Source organism: Ursus americanus, chromosome 8 (genome assembly GCF_024610735.1).
Source record: "Ursus americanus isolate L20-20 chromosome 8, mUrsAme1.1.p, whole genome shotgun sequence".
NCBI lineage: Eukaryota > Metazoa > Chordata > Mammalia > Carnivora > Ursidae > Ursus > Ursus americanus.
This window is the reverse complement of record NC_142134.1, coordinates 46077975-46104407: the sequence shown is the minus strand read 5'-3', so window position 1 is coordinate 46104407 and position 26433 is coordinate 46077975. Positions and strand designations below refer to the sequence as shown.

The 26433-nt window shown below is 36.8% G+C and overlaps 1 long non-coding RNA gene across 33 annotated transcripts in view; it reads right to left on the bottom strand.

Annotated features, from left to right (window-relative positions):
• The window catches only part of LOC123804027 (uncharacterized), a 146427-nt gene that overhangs the window by 23508 nt on the left and 96486 nt on the right, over nt 1–26433 (bottom strand). For 22 of the 33 annotated variants that reach the window (XR_015725477.1, XR_015725497.1, XR_015725485.1 and 19 more), the window contains one exon: nt 23835–26433. This exon is cut by the window's right edge. The exons of 4 other annotated variants lie outside the window; for them this stretch is intronic. This is a non-coding gene — a long non-coding RNA (uncharacterized LOC123804027). Of the gene's footprint in view, nt 1–1402 lie in introns of those variants that run through there. 7 more of the 33 variants (XR_015725478.1, XR_015725484.1, XR_015725486.1 and 4 more) reach the window with 7 other exon arrangements.

The following is a 26433-nucleotide window of genomic DNA, read 5'->3' as shown; positions in this document are numbered from 1 at the left end:
TATACACACATTTATATTTTAAAGTTATGCAAATGATATTTGAACATAATTTATCTTTTTCGAGAAAAGTCTAAAGTTAATCTGCATCTCTAGTCCCTTCACAAATATGACAAGATCCTCTGCTTTAACTGTCCTCAGCACTTCTTCCAATTTTTGTCAAGAATTTTAATTATAGCTTTTTTTTGAGCACACAAACTTACTGTTATTGCTTTGATATTTTAAGAATCAATACTCACTGGCATTTACCTGCAGGAATTAATAATTTTAGTTGTTATTCATTCTTCTTTCTTTCACTCCCCAACTTCCTTTTCATTTTATTTTCCTTCTTGATGGAATGTAAGCAGCAAGAGTCTGGTTCATACATTAGAAAATGTATTTACTTCATCTGGGTTCTAGTGTTAGATTTTGGGTATAAAATCCAACTTTTAAGGATATTTTTACTCAGCAATTTGGATGTTCATTTCCACTGTCTTTTGAATTACATTACTAATTTAAAAACCCTCTTTCTTTCAATTATACTTTAGAATTCTCTCTGTCATTAATTCTATACTTGATTTGACTATTATGTCCTTTGGTGTGGGGGGGTTGGGTTTTTTGGTTTTTTTTTTTCTTTTTTAAGTTTACTCACCATTCTGGGATATTTTGCTCAAATTGAAGACTCATATATTTTATTAATTCTGGTAAGTTCTCAGTTATATTTCCAGATATTAATCTGCCACCATCCTCCATATTCTCTCCTCCTAAATTTCCTATTAGGCTTATGTTAGAGCTTCTAGATCCTATTCATGTTACTTAATTTTTTAAAAATTTTTAATATTTTTTTTAAGATTTTATTTATTTATTCGACAGAGATAGAGACAGCCAATGAGAGAGGGAACACAAGCAGGGGGAGTGGGAGAGGAAGAAGCAGGCTCATAGCGGAAGAGCCTGATGTGGGGCTCGATCCCAGAACGCAGGGACCACGCCCTGAGCCGAAGGCAGACGCTTAACCACTGTGCCACCCAGGCGCCCCTAAAATTTTTAATATTTTATACTGAGTTCTGGGGCATTTCCTCACCTTCATTTTTTTATTCAATAATTCAGGCTTCATTTGTGTCCAATATACCACTTGGCTCATCATTTGGGACTTTATTTTTTATTATTTTTTTCTTTATAATAATTTTTTATTATGTTATATTAGTCACCATACAGTACATCCCTAGTTTTTGATGTAATGTTCCATGATTCATTACTTGCGTATAACACCCAGTGCACCATGCATTACGTGCCCTCCTTAATACCCATCACCGGCCTATCCCAGTCCCCCACCCCCCTCCCCTCTAAAGCCCTCAGTTTGTTTCCCAGAGTCCATAGTCTCTCATGGTTCATTCCCCCTTCTGTTTACCCCCTTCCTTCTTCCCTTTCTTCTCCTACCTATCTTCCTACTTCTTATGTTCCATAAATGAGTGAAACCATATGATAATTCTTTCTCTGCTTGACTTATTTCACTTAGCATTATCTCCTCCAGTGCCACCCATGTTGCTGCAAATGTTGTGAAATTGTTCTTTTTGATGGCTGAGTAATATTCCATTGTATATATGGACCACATCTTCTTAATCCAGTCATCTGTTGAAGGGCATCTCGGCTCCTTCCACGATTTAGCTATTGTGGACAATGCTGCTATGAACATTGGGGTGCATGTGGCCCTTCTCTTCACTATGTCTGTATCTTTGGGGTAAATACCCAGCAGTGCAATTGCTGGATTGTAGGGTAGCTCAATTTTTAACTTTTTAAGGGAACTCCACACTGTTTTCTGCAGTGGCTATACCAACTTGCATTCCCACCAACAATGTAAGAAGGATCCCATTTCTCCACATCCTCTCCAACATTTGATGTTTCCTGCCGAGTCAATTTTTGCCATTTTAACTGGTGTAAGGTGGTATCTCAATGTGGTTTTGATTTGAATTTCCCTGATGGTTAATGATTTTGAACATTTTTTCATGTGTGTTAGCCATTTGTATGTCTTCATTGGAAAGTGTCTGTTCATCGCTTTTGCCCAGTTTTTGATTTGATTATTTGTTTCCCGTGTATTGAGTTTGAGAAGTTCTTTGTAGATCTTGGATACTAATCTTTTATCTGTGGTGTCATTTGCAAATATCTTCTCCCATTCCATGGGCTGCCTCTTAGTTTTTTTGACTGTTTCCTTGACCACTCTCTCACACCATACACAAAGATAAACCCCAAATGGATGAAAGACCTCAATGTGAGACAGGAATCCATCAAAATCATAGAGGAGAGCATAGGCAGCAACCTCTACGACATAGGCCACAGCAACCTTTTTCATGACACATCTTCAAAGGCAAGAGAAACAAAAGAAAAAATGAACTTGTGGGACTTCATGAAGATAAAAAGCTTCTGCACAGCCAAGGAATCATTTGGGACTTTAATTTCAATAAGCATATTTTTAATTTCCATGTTTATTCTAATGGATTTTTTTAACAAAACATAAATAATTTTATTATTTTACATATGTGTTTTACCCTGTTATCTCTTAGGGATAGTAATTATATGTAAACTGAAATTCTTTCACACTGCAGTAGAACATAGTGGCTAAGAATATGAACACTGGACTTGGATGCCTAAGTTTCAATCCTGGCTCCATAACTTCCTACCTTCCTGTTCTTGAGTAGTTACTTGCTATCCCTGTCTTGCAGTTTCCTCAGCCATAAGAGGGGGAAAATAACAGTATCTATCTCACAGGGTTTTTAGAACAATAACGAGATATATATGTAAAGCATTTAGTACAATGCTTGATACCTAATTAGTGTTCATGAATAGCTGCTATTATGGTTGTTATTATTATGATTATAATTACTATTTGCCCAAGTGTAAGATTTCAGAGTATTTATCTTCTTTGTATATTGGGTAAATTTTGCTGATTATCTCATCTTCCAGGGAGATTACTCCTGCAAGCATCCTGTGTTTTAATGACCTCACAGTAAGTCTGGCTTCTGAAAGCTTCAGCCCCAAACTTATAGAGGAAAGTGACCATACCCATATGTTGCTTTGGACTGCTTACTTCAGGGCTCAGACTCTGATAGCATGGCCAGTGTCCCAGCTTCTTTCTCAGTAGTAGTTTGAGCCCCCATACTTGCTCAGACCCTATGACTAGAGGCACTGATAACTTTGCCCCCAAAAGTGCATGATCTTATGTTAGTGGCTAAAAAGTGTTGACATGGGAACATGTGAGAAATTTCTAGGATATCACAGAAAATTGCGAGGGAAATTTCTGGAATACATTTTTTGTTCATTTACTGTTTTTCTTCTTTTTTTTTTCCTTTTTGGAGGGGGAATCCTAATCAGGTATGCTACTGATTCCTATTAATGCAATACTTTTTAAACTCCGGGGTGGTATGATGCAGGAAAACATAAGTAGAGAGTCATGGTTTCACCTATAGAAAATAAAGCATGATATTCAGATTTTTCACATAAAGAATCAAACATTTTCTAACGTTTTTAATTGATAACCAAATATCCTGTAGAATCTCATGCTTACCAACTGATAATAACCATGTTATAGAGTTCCGTTGATATTTAGAAAAGAAGACATTTTGCTTCTTATGTGCATGGGGAATATTATTTGACATAGAAGATAAAATCTTATTTCATGGTATAGCTACTAAGTGTAATGTGGGATTTTGTTATAATTCTCTGATCCTTGTTTAACTTTAAGTGTTGTACTCTGTACATAATACAAAAGTTGACACAAAAATTTAAGTTGTTTCTTTTCATTCACATTTCTTGACCAGATTTAAAAGGGGTTATTAAATAATGATGATTAAAGCAAAATAAATATGTAGCTTTAATTTTATAAAATAATATGTAATTTTATGTTTATGAAAGGACTTCCTTGCTAGTACAGTAGCAGTGCAGACTCTAGGATTACAGGTCAGAGATTTTTACATACTGCTTAGAAATTAAACCTCAACCCAAAAAGCAGTCCAGATATATAAATTCCAAAGAATCTCAGATTCTTTGCCATGTCTGAAGATACTCTTATACCTATTATTTATTTATTCATTTATTCAGGCACTTCCTTTTGCTTTGAAAATTAGGGGCCTCCTGTGTATTGATTTTCCTCTCATGTGGACCAACCCTGCTGTTGCTAGTAGATGTATTAGCTTATTCATCAAACTCAGGTTACATCTGTGATTGTAGTTCAGTGGAGTGGTTCATTTAAGGTACCAAACACATGGTGTTGGTATTAAAGGGGTGAATTAATGTTAATCATAAGCTTTTATGACGTCTCTTTGATCCTCAAGCATTTCAGGAGTGTATCTGAGGTGGTGAGAAAACTGCTAATATTAAAGAGAATGGTACCAACAGATAAAAGTGGCATACTATCAGCTCTTCTGCCTCATTGTATATAATTGATTTACCACACTTCTTTTTAAGCTCAGTTCTCCATTCTTGATTCATATTTGGTAATTACATGAATAATGCAAGATAACCAGCACCTTTCTCTCTGTTGTCTGAATCTGTGATCTGCTACTCCTCTAAAAGCATGACCTATTCACTCATTTCTTCCATGGAAATCCCACCTTTCCTCATTCTACCAAACCTTGGGAATGAAGTGCCTTACAGATACCTTCCTTTTTCCCCGTTGCTGCTTCCAAACAATTAAGACACTCCCCTCTTTCTGTATCTGTCTATAACCCCCTCTTTCAACCCCCAATTATGCTGTTTTGCATTCCTATGAGTTTATAGCTACTTTCTTATACAGCTCACATAACTCAGTTTTGTTTTTGTTTTTCATCCTATTCCATCTCCAATCCAATGCATTCTCTATCCAAATAGATAATACTGTGGACCACTTCGCTTCTCAGTTGATTGACCTCCAGCTTCATTCTTATCAAAAAAAAAAAAAAAGAAAAGAAAGCAAGCCAGACTGTCTGCACTTGATCTCTATGCTTTTTTACCTTAATCGCTTCATCTCATCCTCCACCAAAGGTTCTGCCCTTAAAGTTACTCCAGTTCTTCCCAATTCACCCATATTTGACTCTTGTTCTGTCAGGATGCCATGGTTGGCTACTATAATGGCTACATTATATAGTATAATGTGGTTCTGCACCACACTTTAAAACCTTCCAATCTTGTGGCTTGTGGCCACTCCTGGTTACTCTAATAATTGTTTCCATTTGTGGATACCAGGACAACATTGGAGAAAACCACTCTTTACAATCCATTCTCTGTATAACCCCACCATGTTACCAAAATAGCTATCCCCTCAGTCATTAGTCATTTTATAACTACCACACTCAATGACCTTTCATCTGTCTTGTGAGTTATGTATTGTATCTCGGATCAGATTATCAGATTGTTAAGGGTAAAAACTCTATTTTATACATTTGTCTATCTCCTTAAAAATTGGGATAATGCAAACATGTAATATTGTTTTTGAATGAGTGAGTGACTAGGTAGATGAATGAGTGGCTGGATGGATAGGGAAATGATTGGATTTCTCCCAAAAAGTGACCCTTACTTCACTGTAACATGCACAGCAGTGGGAGAGCAGCTTTTAGCACTACACTAAAGCAGTGTCAAGCCCTGCTCTCCTCAATCCTTTCCCCAATTTAATTATTTTCTTTTAACAATTTTGGTTGTATTCCCATGAGCTAGATCACACTACAGAAACCAATCGAAGGTCAAGGTCCAGGTAAAAATGTTAAACTGTACTCAGGTGAGGTTAATTTGCCTTGGTTGGCTCCTTAATCAGCAAACCTTAAAGAAAACAAGATGGCATAAGTGACCATGGCTCCCAGGTGCATCCCTCATTTTTCACAATGATACATCTCCTAAGGTTTGGTGGCCTTGATGGTCGTCACTACAGGAGGGAATCAGAGATCAGAGAATCCCAGACATGCAGGATTTTGGAGTATTACATATCTTAGGCAGAGTAGTTAGAGAATAGGTCAGGAGTTAGAGATTCACCTTCTTACCGCAAAATGATTACATTGCTATGGTTATGTGTTTCACTTGTTATTTCTTCCTGAGCCATGGTTTGGGTTACAGGGCAGCAGGCCTAACATACCTGTTTTTCCTTCTCTAAAATAGGCATTAAATTTATTTTTAACTTAATTTATTTCCATAGTATCTCAAAGAATGTTCAGCTTATGCTTGCAATATGCTTTTCATTTTCTTTTGCCAAAGAGTCATTTTCTCAATGCTTATTTCTGTGCTTTTATAAAAATGACCAGTCTTTAGAACATAAAAGTTAACAAAACCCTTCAATTTTTCCACTGGACACATTTTCTCACGAGATTATTCACAGGCCATTGGGTCACTGCAGAGTTCATCCATTTCTTCCAGAAAAAGATAATCTTTCTTCCTTCTATTTCCTTCCTTCCTCCATAGTCAGTTCTTAGAGGAAACTAAGACTACATCTTTTGGGGAATTGTTTGTACCACCTCCCCACCATGGAGTAAAAGGTCATAGCTTACATGAAATCAGTCATATGAAAAAATGAATTAAATTTCAGCCTCAAATCTAAAGGTCAACATTAAAACTTCCTGACAGAAGATATATGGAACCATCCACTGCTCACTCTCCTTGTTGTAAAAGATAGTGTTCAGTATTATTAGGTAGAGTGATGGAATCATACAAAACTGTTTTCAAGTTCTAGTCCTTTCTGTTACCTGTGAAACTTTGGAATATTCAGTCTCCCAACACTTCCTCATCTGAAGATGCCAACAACATCAACTCATAAGATTTTCACAATATGTATCACTGTATGTAAAGCATCTGGCAAATAGTAAGAGTTCAATAAATGGTAGTTACTGATCCCTTGCAATGAAAACGGGGATCAAAAATTAGCCTGCAGATCTCAACTCCACGTGCTGGGGCAAAATCCCTTGAAGCTAACAGCAACAGATTGTTGCTCTCCTCCTGTTCAGATGTCTCATGGAGGAGTGCCATGCGTGGCCGTGCTCTACTTAGCCAAGTGAAAACATCAAGCAATGTTCAAAGCTGGTCATGACTGGCCTATATATAGCTTTTTCCCAAAAGTCCCCAAAGCACTTAATCAAATAGTCTTTTCAAATAGTGCATGAATCCATAATATTGCTCTGACACTGAACACATCCCTCAAAATGTCTTAAAAACATTAAATTCTATTCTAACAATAGGATTTTTGATCAACATCTCCTGAATATGCCTTCAGTTTTACAAAGCCAGGGAACGAATTTGTGGGAAGAGTGTTTCAAAACAAATATCACGAAAGCAAACCTGGGGAGTCAGTCCCGAGCTCTATCTTATAATCACTGTGTTTAAATGATCTTTCAGTTGTCCACTAGAAAGTCAGTAACTGTGCTAAGCACACCGGTACACATACTAAGCATCAGAACATGGACCCCAAATCACAAAAAGGTCCCTGTTTGTAATTTTTAATTTGGCTGAAGTTAGAAAAGCAGTTGTAAACAACACTTCATGCAGGAAACTTGTCTGAAAACTTTTGGGGACAAATGCCTAACAATTTAGGAACCTAGTGTCTAGTAACAAGAGACTGTGGTGAATACAGTCCGTGCATTTTGGAGGTCTCATGAAATTACACATACTTCTAACCAATTTACTTTTCTGAATCTTTAAGGGACTCCACCTATCCCAAATTGGTAGTTATGCAAAGACAATAATCGTGGAACTCAGAAATTATCTCTCATGAAAAATAAGTTAAAAATCCTACGAAGCAGTAATACCTTCAACTAAACAGGACAGTTTAATTCCATCATATTATTTATAGTAGTTTCCCTTATTTGAGAGACCATTTTGGCTTTATTTTTGGTTAGCTTTTAGAGATACTTTATCCAAACTGTGAAGTCGTGGTAGCTAACAATTGAATAAAATGTTAAACTTTATGGAGTGCTCGCTATATGCCAGGCACTATGAAAAACAGTTTGCATGGATTATTTTACTGCAATCTCACAAAATCCCTCTTAAGTAAACTAATATTCTTATTTTATTGCATTGTATTATATTGTATTGTATTGTGTTTTAGAGAGAGAAAGGGGAGGAGGGGCAGAGGGAGAAGGAGAGAGAGACTCTTAGGCTCCATGCCCAGTGCAGAGCCCAACACAGGGATCGATCTCACAACCTTGAGATCACGACCTGGGCCGAAATCAAGAGTCTGACACTTAACTGACTGAGCCACCCAGGTACTCCAATATCCTTATTTTAAAAGAAGAAATAAAGGCCCAAAGGTAGTTAAATAACTTTCAAAAGGTTGTACATGTAATAAATTTTGGAAGCACTATTATAAAGAAGTTGGATCTCTGATTCCAGTGCTCTTAGCATTGCATTTAGCTTCTGTACTAGACAACTTCTCTAATCTATAAAGCATGCTTAGCTACAAGGTACATATGATCCTCATAATAATCTACTTTGTAGATAAGCAAGTTTGTGTCAAGAGACATTAAGGTCACGCAGCTTGCTAGGGACAAAACTTGGAACCCAAGCCCAACTTTCACTTCAAGCCACAAAATTATTAAGAAATTAAGCTAAATACACATTGGGAAATAAGTGTGTCTTTTCGTAGGACCCACTGCATGTATACATCAAGTGTGACTATAAATGAATTATATCCCGAATAAATCCTGAATCCAGCTACATTTCATCTCCAAGATTGTTCCTCCCTCTCTAGTTGGGACCACCATCACTTCCTACCTAAATGTGCTTACCCTCCTTCCTTTACAGCTGCAGTTCTTTGGGATCACAAATATTTCTTTGGTATAAGAAATGAACTTCGCCCACCATGAAAATAAACATTCATGCATATTCACACATACAGACATGTGCATAATTTAGCATGAAAGTCCATGGACTTTCACTAGTTGAGATTCTTTCTTTAAGTTTTTAGCCTCTCTTCCAAGTCTATTAGATGCATTGCAGCCACGGTGATGCTTAAAACAGAAGTCAAATCAGGTCACTTCTCTACTAAAAACCTTCTAAAGACTTCTCACCTCACTCAGAAAAGAATCCAAACTGAGACACCACATAATCTGACCCCAGGGTACCTCTTGCACCTATTTCCTACCTTATCCCTCCAAATCACTTTACTCTGGTCACAAAGGCCTTCTTGCTCATCTACGCCAAGGTGACTTCTGCCTGTGGCCCTTGTCCTTATATTCCCTCTACCTAGAAGTTTGCCCCTCCAGAAGTCCACAAAGCCGGCTCCTTCACCCAGATCCCACAATGCCATCTGATCACAGAGGTCTTCTATCACTCTATCTCCTTTTGCCTTGATTTGTTTTTTGTCTTAGCAATTATAACTATTTTTCAAATTATGTACTTCTTTGTAATTTGATTCCTATCTCCAAACACCAGATTATCAGTTCCCTGAGTACACAAACCTTGTTTTATTTACTGCTGTAATCCTTGGCACATAGTAGGCACTCATGTAGTATTTGCTGGATAAAAGCATGAACTAGATAAAGAACTTAATGAATAAATATGACCCAACATACAAATCTAAATGAGTGTCTTCCGAGTCAAATTAGCCATTAAAAACAAACAAATAGGGGCACCTGGGTGGCTCAGTCAAGTGTCTGCCTTTGGCTTGGGCCATGATCCCAGGGTCCTGGGATCGAGCCCTGCATCAGGCTCCCTGCTTCAGCAGGAAAACTGCTTCTCCTTCTCCCACTCCCCCTGCTTGTGTTCCCTCTCTCACTGTCTCTCTCTCTGTCAAATAAATAAATAAAATCTTAAAAAAAAAAAAACCAACAAAGAAAAAACTGACATTTATTTGTCTTCAAAGTTCAGAATTATTTCACAAACCACTCAATGAGATTAATGTCATTATTCTATAGTTAATTTAGAATTTTAAAGTGCAAGATGGTATCTTTTTAGATGGCTAACCCATTTTATTTACCAGATGTGTTTCTGGTTGATTTTTCACCCCAAATCTAATTGACCTTTAAAAGGGAAAATTATATTTTGGGTGCCAAGTTAAATGATGCTGTGCTTGTTCAACTGCAATCAATAGTCCTCTCTGAAATTTCTTATATATCAAAAAAATATTGTTACTCTTGGAGTTCACTGGTTTGTCAGAAATCCAATATGCTTTAGAAGGAAAATCAAAAAAGCATTCCCTTTGTTCCCTCCTTTATGACATTGTATGTCATTGTAGACTGGCCCAAAAGAATCTTGAAAAGGTATAAAAGAAGCATACTATCAAGCTAATGTATACTTCATTAAATAATAACATCTCATCAATTAACACGTTTGAAGATCACTGATAGTACCCAAATAAAATATTCAAACTTCTTGTGCTGAAGTTGGATGTAACTTCCTTGCTTATATAAATTCAACCTGTTTTGGGCTTGGGGGGGTTACAATAAATGTCAGTCTACATCAGGCAAATACCCTATGTAGTTAATCTCTTGTTATCCACTCAACAAACTTTTATGGAGCACCAGCTGTGTTCTAACTATGCTCCAGTTGCTGGAGATACAAAGTTGAGTGGTACGTATATTTTACAGAGAGAGAGAGAATCTGGGAAAGGAATAACTGTTGTGCAACGTACAAAGTATCCTGAGTGAAAATGTACAAAATGGAATAGGATCACAAAGGAACAAAAGCCTGAGTCTTCCAAGGAAAATGAAAAGAGCAAAGATTTTTGAAGAAGGTGATAATTGAACTCAGTTGTGAGGGATGCTAAAAAGACTACCAAAAAGAGAAGAGGTCAGGAGAAGGAAACAGCTATAACGGCAGTGGAAATACTTGGAAAGTCTTGGAGTGGATGGAGGACACAGTGTGTGGTTAAGTGTAGGAGTCAAGCATGCAAGGATAAGTGGAGTCCTTATGCAGAGCATTATAGTAGTGATGAGCAAACCCACATTCAGAAAATAGGCTAATGACTGTTTGAGAATTATTTTTTAACAAGGAGCAACATGGAGGATGGAATATAAGAAAAGTAAGGCTGTGTGGGATTTTTAGTAGCCAGCTTACATTTCTAAAAGGAGCTTGGTATTTTGTTTGTTTGTTTTATTTTTTTACTCAGGTATAATTAACATACACTGTTATATTAGTTTCAAGTGTAAAATATAATGATTCAATACTTCTGTTTCTCAGTGCTCATGAAGATAAGTGTATCCTTAATCCACTTTATTTATTTCACCCATTCCACCCATCCGCTCCCCTCTAGCAACCACGAGTTTGTTCCTTGTTCTTTTTTTGGTCTCTTTTTTATCTGTTTGTTCATTTGTTTTATTTCTTAATTTCCACACGTTAGTGAAATCATATGATATTTGTCTTTGACTGACTTATATCATTTAACATTATATCCTCTAGGTCCATCCATGTTGTTGCAAATGGCAAGATTTCATTCTTTTTTATGTTTGAGTAATATTCCATTGTATATATCCATTCAACTTTATCCATTCATCTATCAATAGATATTTGGGTTGCTTCTATATCCTAGCTATTGTAAGTAATACTGCGATAAACATAGGGGTACATACATCTTTTTGAATTCATGTTTTTATTTTCTTTGGGTAAATAGTAGTGGAATTACTGGATTATATGGTAATTCTAGTCTTAATTTTGGAGGGAACAAGGAGCTAGGTATTTTTATCTTCATACTCACAAGAGTCTGCCTCTGCACTACACTAGTTATGAGTTCCTAAAGGTAGAATACCTGGTCTTGTTCATCTTTCTTTCCCTGTGACCTAGTAGAGTTCCTGGGACTGTAGATACTCAGTACATAATTTTTGAATTGAATCAGACTGTAACTTTTTTTTTAATGCAGTAAGCTTCCAGGCTTCACAATAAATGTACAACACACTAAAATGCAAATACAGATGCATCCTTATTAAGCCTTCACAGGGGTCCAGTGGTTCATCTTTGGTAAGAAGCAGCTATGCTGGCATTTGTGATCCAAATCAACTGCATTGGAAAATTGGAAAAAGCACTTCAGACCACCTTGGTTTGCTCTCCCTCCTTAGCAGGATAAAGCCAGACCAAACAATTCAATTAGAAGCAACTTTGATTTCCTATTTGATCTGATTCCCTTGATCTTCTACCTTTACTAGGTTCAGTGAATAGTGTAAATATACCTGACAAGATTTCTCTGAAAAGGCAGCTGGAGTCATCACTGGGAAAATATAGTTAAGAAAATAATGGTATGTATCCTATGGTACATCTTCTGTCAGCTTGCTCAATAGCTGAGGTCATAAGTACAGGCCACCCATTCTCTGCTAACCCATTCAGCTCTATTTAAATTAGTTAAACTGATGGATCATTTTTAATTGATTTGGCAAACAAGAGAAGTTTAACTATCCTATTGTGTGTACATACTGCAAACCAACATCCAGTATGTGCTAATAGCTGTATACATCTTTTCTTAATCTTTCCAACAAACCTGATCATTGTCAACACCTGCATGTATGTCTCATATGTACTTTTGAAAGCCATCACAACCATTTTTAAAGACTTCTAAATCCCTTGACTTCAAAGCAGAGTGAATATATTATTTTGAGAACAAAAAAGAAAGGATACAGAACTAAAATTTTGAAACGTTAAGCTGGGCAAGGCCACATAGGTAATAAGGAGTAGGACCAGGATTTAAACTCCAGCTAGTCTGACTCCCAAACCCTTGGTTCTCAAACTTTACTTTTTCCTGCAGTTTTATTGAGATATAATTGACATATAACATTATATTCATTTAAGGTATCCAACATAATGATTTGATACATGTATATATTGTGAAATGATTACCATAATTACTTTAGTTAACACTCATCACCTCACATAGTTAACCATTTCTTTTCTTGTGATGAAAACTTTTTAAGATCAACTCTCTGAGCAACTTTCAACTGCACAATGCAGTATTGTTAATTATAGTCACCATACCGTACATTCCCAGTACTTATTTATTTTATAACTAGAACTTTCTACCTTTTGACCACCTTCACCTGTTTCCCTCACCCACCACCACCTTCACCTTTGAGAAACCACCAATCTGTTTTCTCTTTCTATGAGTTTGGTTTTTGTGCATTTGAATCACCTTGGGATCTTGTGAAAAATGTGTATTTTGATTCAGTAGCGTTACATGCCAAAGGTGGGGACTGAGATTCCAGGGAGTACACCTTGAGTGTAAATACTAAGGCACTATGGTTCTAAACCACTACACTGGACAATAAGCACAGAAAATTCAGTCTGTGCCAATGACCGTGACAGATGCCTGACTTAGCTCTCCAAGTGCGGAACTCAGGTCTAACTGATATGTGACATTTTTCTTTGGCCTGGCATTGTCCAACTTACTGCTTGAATTTTCAGATTTTTAAGAACAAAATTCTTAAAATTTTGTCTTTTTGAAGCATTACACTCCCAGTAAAGTATTTATGATCCACTTTATGTTTGTTCCCTCACCTGGAAAGAAAATGCCCCCATAGAAGACAAGTTGGAGAATAAAAAGGGATGGTCAGAGAGTCAGATAACCTGCCGAAAGCTGTATTGCTAAATCCATGTTAAGATGTAACAAGGATAAGGAAGGCAAATGTCCCCAAAGAGTTTTCTTCTTGCAATTCCTCTAAAATGCCTAGCTCTTTGGTATCTCAGGGCCTCTTTTGCTGTCTCTTTTCTGGGATAGTCTTTCCCCCAAATCATGTGGTGGTTTTCATCTGTCCGTTTTCAGCTTCAATGTCACCCCCTCAGAAATGACCATCTTGTCTAAAATACATCTTCCACCTTTATTTCTCCCCTGAAATACCCCATTACCTCCACAAATGTAGGGACTCACTCCTTCCTTATTTACCAATTTCCACCACTGTCCGTGATGAGTGAAATGCATGGCTCATGGTAAAGAGTTTGCCTATATTTGTGAAATGCGTAAATGGACGCTGAGCAGGATGAGACTAAGAAAACGTCAGCAGATTTAATAATTAACAAATTATTAATATCCTTAGATAAAAATGTTTTCAGTAAGGTAGTGGAAGTGGAAGAATATTTTGAAGGAAACTAATTTAGTCTACTCTTTTAAGAAGATTGACCACGACAGGAAAAAAAAATTATTAGGAAAGAGCCAGATCACTGGGGAGTGGGAGGCTTAGTTTTAGGGTCTTATATATTTGAATATTTCCATGAAGGAAAAAGAAAGGGTCAACGACATGAATAAATCTAAAAATGCAAGTGACCAAAGAGTTAAACTATCCAATTGATAACAAAACTGAGCTCCAGTAATTTAAATAGAAATCCAAACAAATGATGCAAGAAAATCTCCATCACATAGATGATTCACAAACCAAAAAATCACAAATTGTAACATATAAGTCATTTAAAGACCTTTAAGCATCTAAATTAGTCATCCAATGAAACCAAACTATTACCAAGCTATAATTCACATTCTCTTTTTGTTGTTGTCCTTGGATTTTTTTTTTTTTAAGTCTCAAGCATTACCACACCAGAATCAGGATAAGATATATGCTTGAGAGAGGTTCTTAAAAAGAGACAGTGGGTCCTTGTGTCTTTAATGCCTGCTTCACTACCAGCCTGATGGGAAGTTGTGTGAAAACCAAATGTCTCTGCAGTAAGGAGTGTAGTACCTCTACTGATGATTATCCCTCTATATGAGCTTTTGAAAGCCAGTGCAGTATTCTTTAAGGCTTTTGAATCACCTGACTTCAGAGCACAGCGGATATATTCTTTTGTGCAAAAGAGAAAAAAGCAGTTTAGTTCCACTCAAATTTGAATAGAATAAAAATGATAATAAGAATATTTCAAAAATATATTTCAGTCTATAATTATTAACCATTATATATGTATTTTCCTAATTATATCATTGATTATATAAATTGATCATACTACCTATTTCCAAAAAGATTTAAAGTAGTTTCTGGATTAAGCTAAAGTTTGAACAGTTTAAAAACTAAAGCAGAACAGATTCCATCTTAATATAACAAACCATTTTTAAAAATATATAGCAGTTTTGAAGTACACATTTATAATTGGATGTGTTATGTTTCTCCCTCTACATAAATGGTAGAAGCCTTGGAATAAGATTATACTGTCCAGTTAATCTGCTGTAGTCCCACAGACAAAGTAGATTCTGCAATATATTATCTTAATTGTAAAATTTTTTTAAAAATCAAGGTTGAGGAATATATAATCCATTAATTAAGGATTCAGTAGTCAAAAGAGAACATATTAATTATAGCTAATCTTTATGGAATGAAGTTCTAAGGTACTGTATTAAGGTACTGTTCTAAGATACTGAAGTTCTAAGAAACACGTATTGACTCAATTAATCATAACAATCATACGCCGTGAGTACTGTTTTTACCCATATTTTAATCAATGAGAAAACAGATATAAAAGAGCTAAATAACTTCAAGTTTACATAGCTAACAAGTAGTAAAACTAGAAATTCAGACCAAGGTGCTCAGGCTTCAGAGTCCACATGCCTAAGCCCATATGGAGGAAGTTTTCAGTCCACATGGAGCCAGCACTGTATAAAAAACACGAGCTTTTAATTCTTCCCACAGCTCTGTGAAATATGTCGTGTTATCCAGTTTACAAATGAAGAAATTGGGACTTAGAGCCAGGCTTCATAAATCTGTGAGCATTGACAATTTACCTAATCTCTCGAAGATTGAATTTCCTCATTTGTATACTGCGTTAACATCAAGTGTCTTTTAGAGTTTTTTGGGGTGGGGGGCAATTAAAGTAAAGCATATATGTAAAGCAGCAGGTAATAGATTCTACACAAATGGCTTTTTGTTGAAGATGTGACCTAAATCTGTCTCCCCAAGATTGTCTTTCTCAAGGACTGGAAGCCATTCATTTGAAATGTAATAATTAGGAAAGATGAGGGCTCTTTCTCCCAGTCTCTATGGTTGGGTAAGAGCCTAACTTTCTTAAGTGCTAATCAGCAAACACAGGTGGCATGATCACATTGAGCAGTCTCACCAAAAAGATTCACTAGTACTTTCTACTAACTCACCCATTGACTTAAAAACTTTCCCATCTTTTGTTTCAATGGAGTTACATTTACTCTGTCCCCTCACTGCAAAAGTTTTGAATAAAGTCTTTCCTTCCTGTTTGAAAATCAATCAAAGTTTTTTCCATAATGAAATAATAGACTACATTGAAAGCATTGAGTCTAACCTTACTTTATCAATATAATGATTTTGTGCAAGAGGGATGCTGCAGAAATGGGATAAAGTGTATATGTATATTCAGTTGGCCCTTGAACATCACAGTTTTGAACTGCATGGGTCCAATTACATGTAGATTTTTTAATATAAATACAGCCCAGTACTATAAATGTATTTCTTTTCCTTAAAATTTTGTTAATGACATTTTCTTTTCTCTAGCTTACTTTATTATAAGAATACAGTATATGGTACACATACAAAATATAGGTTAATCAACTGTTTATGTTATCAGGAAGGCTTTGGATCAAAAGTAGCTGTTAAGCTACTATTAGCAGTTAAACTTTTTGGGAATCAAATGTTATACTCAGATTTTCAACTATGCAGGGGTTGGCGCCCCCACCTTCCATGTTGTTCAAGGGCCAACTGTGTGTGTGTGTGTGTGTGTGTGTGTGTGTGTGTGTGTGTGTTAGATTTAAATTAGATTATTGCCCCAGTCCACATTCTTCATTGGAGAATTAGAATCTTCATCACTTGACGAAAAGGCAAGATTATGCAAAAATGTGATTGATATCTGAGTGCCATTTTTATACCAAAAAAAGGTCAGCAGCTCCTTTTATCGTCTAAATTCCATGCAAAATGCATTATTTCAGACATAATACTCAAGAATGAGATACAACAGATGATTATTTTGAAAATGACAGCATTAACTGTACTCTGCTGCTCTTTAAATTTTCACCAGTATCGTTAACTATAAAATGGCTTGTGCTTTGACTCTAGCACTCTCATCTCAAGCTCATTAATACACTGCTTTTATTTCTTGCAAAACTCATGTCAAGCTGATTAAACCAGGACATAAGTTCAACAGTGCGGAATAAAATTGACGTCATTTTGTCAGATGGTCTGCTTGCCTGGAATCAGAAAACAGCCTGAGCCATGTATTCCAAATTTGGAATGTGTTTCTTTAGCCAGCCTCAGGACCACACAATAATATACATACTCTTTTTAACAAGCTTACATTTGTTCATTGGCTAAACTCTATTTAGAATGAGTAGTTGTTTCTGCCAGTCTTCTTGTTTTGCCTTTCCCATCTGTCATTTCTGTTATTTAAAATGAGTGAAAATACATAAAATTACCATTTGGGGTTATTTTATCTCTTCTTCTCATTCCAAAAATGTTGTATTAAACTTCTAATTTTCTTTTTACTTTCTTTATTTTAATAATACATAGAGTTCTATGTTCTTATGGCAAATACTATTTTTCCCATGATGAGTCATCAGGTGGGTGTTATTCCAACCAGCACATCAATGTACAACAATTACCAGATAGAAGTATATTCTTAAACGTTTAATAAGATAGTTGATTGAAGACCTTCTCAATGAGGGCACTTCCAAGAGTCACTGTAGGACTCAATGAATACGCTCCAAAGAGAAGGTTTGCTGTCAGTGAGAACTTGAATCATGATTCTTCCAAGATGTGGTGCACTTAGCCTCCAAAGGATATAAAGTTCCTTAAATAACCATGCCAAAAACTAAGAGGAAGTGTCTGGGGACAGGAACAGAGGCATACCTAGGATTTAGGGGCCCAAAAATTGTGCAATTTAATATATAGCTTCAAGATTCCTTCTAGGGTCTTGAAAAGGATCCAATGAAAATGAGAGGCCTTGAAGTAGAAGATTCATTAGTTTTATAGTGAATCTGCCTCTTCACATCAGGAGGGCAGAGGTGGGTGATGTGGGTAATAATCATGCCCTACCTATATAAATTAGTATCCCAAATTATGATTTCTAGCTTTTAAATACTCCTACCACTTCATGTTCAAAATTAAAACTATCTATACTGCCCTTGATAAGGATTACAATTCTGGACCCTAATATTCTCATTGAATTTTATTTCCATAAAGACACAAGCCTCCAAATGGAGTGTAATTTTATGTTTATTTTTTACCAACAGTGCTAACATTAAGCATTTACTAGGTTCCAGACACTGTATTGAAGACTCTACTGAATAATTTTACTTACTTCTTTCAATAATAGGGAAAGAAACATGATTTTTAAAAATTTTATTTTTGAAAAATTAGGACTAAAATCACCAGTAATTGCCTAATGTTACCAGTGATTCAATAGCAAGTCCTGTTTGTCTTATGTCAAATCTACGGTCATCCCTTCTCTGGCCCCTAATGCAGTACTATTTTTGTGGTATAGAGTGAATAAGGAAAGTAAAAACAGACCTTGGTAGACATTCCTAGTTGTGTAGAAAGTTCAGAACATATGTAATAGCAGTGAATATTTTAAGATTTTAGAACAAAATTGATGGCACTGATGGCTACTTATTTACCAAATAATGCTTCCCCTTGAGAGCCCCACATACATACCAGAACATAACTTTGGAAAGCAAAGGATATGGATCTGAAGAAATAAGACAATCAACTCTCAAATATTTCCCTGAGAGTTAATTATTGAGCACAATTCTTATTTGTCAGCCTGAGCAACTCATGGAATGTAATTGAATTGTCACAGGTTGGGAAGTGTGGTCAGAAGTGCTTGGGCTGGGTATTCATGGGATTTATATTCTAGTTATCGTACCCATGGTGGAAGCAACAGGAAGATTCAGTGCTAGGTAGATCCAGCCCAGAATCTTGGATGCTACTACAGAGGCAGGCCAAGTAGAGCCTTGCGGGCTCCATGTATATGCAAGTAAGGAGACAAGATGGGCACAAAAAGAATAGCAGAAAAGATCTCCACTCTCTCCTAGAACAGGCCCAGACACTCCCCCAAAGACTCCTGGAGTCATGGTTTAGAGGACAGAGTGTTTTGGGGAGAAAGTTATGTAGAGACTAGAACAAGGTTCAGATATGTTGTTCAATTCTCAGAAAATATATGCCCAGTTGAGTTAAAACCTGGGTATTAGCATTAAAAACAATTTTTTTTTCATCAGCAGGTTGATTTTTTAGAGTAAAAGTGTAGGTACTTTTCATCCATCAGATTATGTTGTAGCCAGAATAAATATGCTCTCAGTATACTTCTGTACCTTGTACATACATTTTACATTAAGCACACTGTAGAACATTTCTTGTTTACTGGTCTTCACACTCTCTAGAACGTGAGCTTCTTGAGGGCAGTGTTTATGATTCCTTCTTACTTGTAGCCCTTGTGTCCTTCATACGTAGATTCTCTCAGCATGTACTTGTTGGGTTACTGACAAGAAACTGAGACAAAGTGAGATTTAACTAACTTACGTTGGGTAGCAAATAAGTGGCAAAAATAAAATTAGAGCAAATTCCGTGACCTCTGGGTTTTTCTAATGGTCAGAACTCTTCGACTAACCTGCAGTAACAGCTAGGCGTCCTCTGGAAGTGCTCAGACATCATTGAGAACTGTTCGAGTTCCCTGAGGCATCTAGTGTTACCAAATGTCGAAAAATTATGTTATATTCTACATAGTTTTGTTTTGCTACAAAGTCCAAAACTTCCTGCGTGTATGCTTAATTTATACTTGATTTTGTGTTTTGAGTGGATTTGCTCATTGGATTTTATTTTTCCTGGATTACTCCTTTTTATTAACTGTATTTTCCAGTCTCTGATCTTTCCCACTCTGCCGCCCATTCATTAATGGCAATGTGGCACAATAAATAAGCCCCATCTGCTGGCCCATTTTTGTTGACCTAATGGGGCTCATTAGTACTGTTGATTTTCCTTAATATTCACAACTGAATCTGATGAAGCCAAATAGTGCTAAATTGTCCATTTCCCCAGGCAGAATCAATAGTGCTACTGTTATATTATAGGCCCTGAGCTCGTAACTCTATCGTAATGCTTTCCAAGTCATATTGTAAAATGTCAGAATATAAAAGCTATGATTCCCACACTGGAATACAGGGATACCTTGGAGATATAGTGGGTTTGGTTCCAGACTACCACAATAAAGTGAATATCACAATAAAGCAAATTGAATGAATTTTTTGGTTTCCTATAATCTATGAAAGTCATGTTTATACTATAATTTAGTCTATTAAGTGTGCCATAGCATTATGTATAAAAAAATTGTGTACATTAATTTTAAAATACTATATTGCTTTAAAAAATTGCTAACCACCGTCTGAGCTTTCAATAAGTCATAATCTCTTTGCTGGTCTTGAAGTCTTGCCTTGATGTTGATGACGGCTAACTGATCATGGTTGTGGTTACTGAAGGGTAGGGTACTGTGGCAATTTCTTAAAATAAGGTAACAGTGAAGTTTGCCATATGGATTGTGTTTTCCTTTCATAAATGATTTCTCTGTAGCATGCAATGTTATTTGGTAATATTTTACCCACAGAACTTTCAAAATTGGAGTCAGTCTTTTCAAGCCCTGCCACTGCTTTGTCAACTAAATTTATGTAATATTCTAAATTATTTGTCTTCATTTCGTCCATCTCAACAAACCACTTTCTTTGCTCATCATAAGAAGCAATTCCTCATCCATCGAAGTTTTATTATGAGATTTCAGCAATTTACTTGCATCTTCAGGCTCCACTTCTCATTTTAGTTCTCTTGTTATTTCTGCCGCATCTGCAGTTACTCTCTCCACTGAAGTCTTGAACCCCTCAAAGTCATCCAAACTACTGTTAATATTGATATTTGATATTGATATTTTGATCTTTTCCCATGAATGTTCTTAACTGGCATCTAGAATGATGAGTCTTTTTCAGAAATTTTTCAATCCACTTTACCACCAGAGGAATCACTATTTATGGCAGTTATAACCTTACAAAATGTATGTCTTAAATAGCAAGACTTGAAAGTTGAAATTACTCTTTAATACATGGACTGCAGAATGAATGTTGTATTAGTAGGCATGAAAACAGCATTAATCTCATTGTCCATCTCTATCAGAGCTCTTGGGTGACCGGGTGCATTGTCAATGAGCAGTAATATTTTGAAAAGAATTTTCTTTCTTAGCAGTAGGTCTCAACAGAGGGCTTAAAATATTCAGTAAAACCATCTTGTAAACAGATGTGCTATCATCTAGACTTTGTTGTTACATTTATAGAGTACAGGCAGGATTTAGCATAATTCTCAAGGGACCTAGGATTTTTGAAATGGTAAATGAATATTGGCCTCAACTGAAAGTCACCAGATGCATTAGTCCATAACAAGAGAATCAGCTTGTCATTTGAAGATTTGAAGCCAGTCATTGACTTCTCTTCTCTTGCTCTGAAAATCTTAGATGTATCTTCTTGCAAAAAAGGCTATTTTGTCTACACTGAAAATTTGTTAGTTTGTGTAGCCATCTTCATTAATTAATTTAGTTAGGTCTTCTGGGTAACTTGCTGCAGCTTCTGCATCAGCACTTGCTGCTTTACTTTGCACTTTTATGTTCTGGAGATGGCTACTTTCCTTAAACATCATGACTCAACCTCTGCTGGCTTCAGACTTTTCTTCTGTAGCTTCCTCACCTCTCTCAGCCTTCACAGAATTGAAGAGAGTTAAGGTCTTTTCCTGGATTAGGCCTCGGCTTAGGGGAGTGTTGTGTCTGGTTTGATCTGTCCAGATCATTCACACTGTCTCCATATCACCAATAAAGCTGTTTTGCTTTCTTATCATTCATGTGTTCACTGGAATAGCACTTTTAATTTCTTTCAAAAACTTTTCTTTTGCATTCACAACTTGGCTAACTGGTGCAAGAGGTCTAGCTTTCAGCTTATCTTGGCTTTCGACATGCCTTCCTCACTAAGCTTAATCATTTCTAGTTTTTGATTTAAAGTGAGAGATATGGGACTCTTCTGTTCACTTGAACACTTGGAGCTCATTATGGGGTTATTAATTGGCCTAACTTTAATATTGTTGTGACTCAGGGAATAGGGAGGCCCAAGGAGAGGGAGAGATAGGGGAATGGCCAGTTGTGGAGCAGTCAGAACACACACAACAGTTATCAATTAAGTTTTCCATCATTTGGGCACATTTCATGGCATCCCAAAACAATTACAATAATAACATCAAAGATAACTGATCTCACACAGAATAATTATGAAAAAGTTTGAAATATTATAATTACCAAAATGTGACACAGAGACACTAACTGAGCAAATGCTGTTGGAAAAATGGCCCAAATACCCTTGCTGGATACAGGGTTGCCACAGATCTTTAATTTGTAGAAAACACATTACCTGTGAAGTGCAGTAAAGCAAGGCATGATAAAAGAAGGTATGCCTGTAGTGTCCCTTATGTCCTGTCTGTTCCAGTCTTTTGGAAGAATATAATCATCTGCTGCTTCATCCTATTTTAGATTAACTGGCGTGGAAGAGTACCCCTATAGCCTTGAAGGAATCAACATGGGTCCTCCCATCCTAATGCAACATGTACTACCCTTACTCCACAAGAAATTCTCTGCCTCTTGTCCTTGCACCCTCACCATCCTGGTTTCAGTGGTAGAGATCTTGGCACAGTCTTCATTCATTTAGCAAGTATTTGTTGAGTATCTTCTATAGGTAAGGAATTATAAATTCTGAGGTCCCTTCTATCCCATATGAATAGGCCACTTTGAATTTTACAAATATGTAGACTTTTTTGATAGTCAACTTGTTCCTATGGAGAAAGGGGACAATTGGAATGCATCCTGACACCACAGCTAATGAAAGGAAAATAAGGACAGAATTGATGTGACTGTCTCAGAGAGTTCATTTCCCTTGTATGGGGCAAACACTTAATTTCCAAGGAGTGGTTGATGCAGCCTCTTTAACCAGTGTGAATAACTTTTTCCCAGTAATGGAAACATCCTATCTCAGAAATCTCCCAAGAACTCTCAGCACTAAATCAACACTAGCTTTTGAACTGACCATCCCTTTAGAAAAAGAGAAGCAGGTACTGGCTCCCTGGTTGGTTATCTGCCCATGTGAACAGGAGAAGCCCACAGTGTTCATCAGCATCCATATCAAGGCCAGAGAAGAGAGTTGTTACACTCAGTCACTATCTAAAGGGACACAGGGTCATTGGTCTATGAAGTGAGCATTCAGGGCTTGAAAGAGAGAAGAATGAGGCCTCTGCTTCCTCTGCCTCCCATGTAGATACCCTCTATGCAAGTCTTCCTGAAGAAAAATGCTGGTCCTATAGACCTTTAGGTATGTCATCCATACTCATTCCTTGGCAGACTGTGTTATTTAAGAAAATAAGCAATCCCAAGCACCTCTAACAAAGGAGAAGTTATTTCCTCTGCCTCCGCACCCCTGGGCATTCCGTGACTCTAACATCTGCCTCCTGCCCTCTCACCACAGGATGTGATTTGTGTTGTTTCCACTTTGTAAAGAGTTGTTCAACACATGAAAGCATTGTGACGTTTCATGTTCACTGGTCAAATGCCACCAACTGCCTCTACCTAAATCTGAGCCGGGGGCGGGGGGGGGGCTCACTTTTACTATTTCAGTTACTGAGCTTCTCACCCCAAAATCTACTTTTATTTTATGATTTTATTTTTGTATTTGACAGAGAGAGAGCAAGAGAGGGAACACAAGCAGGAGAGTGGGAAAGGGAGAAGCAGACCCCCAGCTGAGCAGGGAGCCCGATGTGGGGCTGGATCCCAGAACCCTGCGATCATGACCCAAGCCAAAGGCAGATGCTTAACGGCTGAGCCACCCAGGCACCCCCAAAATCTACTTCTTTGCCGAATACCCAGATATATCATAGAAATGATGATGGCATAGGAGCAGAGCGGTGAGTAGGGATTTTTGAAGCAAGTAAAAAAAAAAAAAAAAAAAAAAAGAGGCATAAAGAAGTGGGAAAACCTGTTTCTGCTCTTACAACTGTCACTCCTTCCTCTCAGTAATTGTTTTAACACAGAGGTGCTTGGTTGTTGGTGGCAGCCCTCATTTGTGACACACTGATGGCACACAGCATGTCTTCTCTCATGGTCCCATGGGCACAAAACCAGATTGTCATGCATATTGATTTTTCTCTCATCCCATCGAGACATCACAGCTGCCCCCTCAGAGTGTAGGTGGAGGCGAAACCTCACTCCTGAGCAGGACAAATGTATGCTCACAACACTGCTCTTGGAACAACTCCCATGCTGCTCTGAGCTTTTTCCATTTGCTCCTTCTGGGGTTGAGAAAATGAAAGCAAGGACCTCAGAGGACCTTAGACAAGTCTGAAGAATAAAAAATAAAACAGCTAGGTTAAAACCAGCTCAATAATTTTTCTGCACTTTGCACACTCCTCTGAAACTGGCTCTGGTGGATGCTGAGAAAGAGAAAATTGAATCTGGCCTTGAGGTTTAAAGAAGGCAGATGTATCTGAATGTAAGTGGTAAATCACTGTGGTCTTCTTTATAAGTTGATTAAATTATCTGACTGGATGCTTACATATTAAGTGTTCTAACACACTGGGCCTGGGATTTGTGGTTACATGCTCGACACACATGTGGTCTGGTGTCTCTGCTTACAACTGGCTGCACATCGTGATTTCTCTGTCTGTATTTGAAGATCAAAATCAGAAGCACAGGCCGAAACTGTGAAAACAAACAGCAGTGACAGAACAAATGTTGTAACGTTTTTAGAGCTTCTAAATCTTGGACCTTGATTCAGGTGATGCTTGGACATTAGACCATGGGTCAAACATTCAGAAATTATTGTTTGGGTAGTTTTACTCTGATTAATGGGGATCTGGAGAGCTAATTCTTCTCACTCTCCTCCCATGAGCTGTCCATAGCATACCCATCAAAAGTTGTTCATCTAATCAAACACAACTCTCATGGTTCATTTTGGGCTTTAATCTGTTGATAAATCAATGGCTTCACACGTAAGTGAAATAAATGAGTACCTGGTGGGTTTCAGGGACAGCTTCCCTGCCTTTCCTCCACTTATCATTTCACTGCGCAGAGTTACACATGAGGCACACAAACTCAGCCTTAGGCTGCGGGTGTATGAAATCTCTAAAGTAATAGACTCTACTTTTAGTTCCAAGGCTTAACCTCCAAGTACTCCCGAATTAATGCAAATTTACGCTGATAGATACCAGATTCTTACATGAGAATTAAAAAAGGCACTGAGATTAAAATGGAATGGAGAAAAAATGTGGCAGAGAAGATAAAAGTTGTCTATTTCCCAGTTTTGTAGGAAATATCCAGCTCAAGAGAACTATGATTAAGTCACCTGTCTAGATTTAGTTTATGTCATTTTCATAACATATGTTGGCTTGTAAGAGTTATGGAACATTTTTGATGTTGAAATATTCAATTTTTCCTTGACTTTATTTCCTTTAATTTTGACCAAAGCAAATACTTGAACATATCTTGATTTCACCTCAAATTTTAAAAGCAGTTCAGTTTAAGATTTATGTGAATTTATGTTCTGAAATGTCTTCTGAAATTCTGTAAAATGCCTTGTAGGGATGGTTCTGGAGGCCATACTCATAAATTTTGGTATTGCAGCCTCTTGAAGTTTTTCTAATTCCAGTTACCATCTAGAACAGAAGCTAGCATTTTGCTTTGTTCTTTACTCCCATCCCCTCTTTTCTCTTTGAGTTCCTGCAATTATTGAATCAAGGAAGAATAATGGAAGAGAAGAAAATATCTTCTATGTAGTGCTAAATCAAACCCCTCTAAAGGAGCTTTTTAGGGAAATTTTGCTAAATATAAGTTATGGTATTTCCGGGAGATAAATGATTTTACTCATTTGTTCAGAGGTATCTTTATTATTCTCCAGATTTTTACTCAACTATCTGTGAATGCTTGACAAGACTAGCATAGAGTATATTTCCAGAGTTAGCTAAAACTTAGAGGCTTAACTACAAAGAACCATGGGGATTTTCTTAATAAAACACTTCACTCTCAAGCATTAGGATCACAAGATTAAAAAACAAAACAAAACAAAACAAAACAAAACTGAATGTCTTAGAATCATGGCTTGACCTTAAGTCTATAGGCTTTCCCTTTGCCAGCATGGGGCTTGTTCATGTTTTTTATCCAGACACTCTGGTGTAAAAACATAATTTAAAAAGGAATAGTTAACCTGGTGGGGGTGAAAAAGCTAAGATGAAAATGTTTGGTGTTAAATTTTTGTTCGTTGTTTATTTTAAAATTCATGGAGGCTCTAAACCCTGTCACAGTCTATAAATAATTCTAGTATAGAATGCCAAGGGTAGAAATGGATTTCTCTCCATGGGACCTGGATGGCATCTGATCTCCTTAAATACACAATGACTTCACACCTCTTTCAAAGGTGTCCCTAAGTCCTGTTCAACTTTTGCAGCTGCGTCTCAAAATAACCAATAAAATATCTAAAATGCGTTTATTTAATCTTTATTTTCAAACATATTAAATATCATAATCAAAAAATAAATGTAA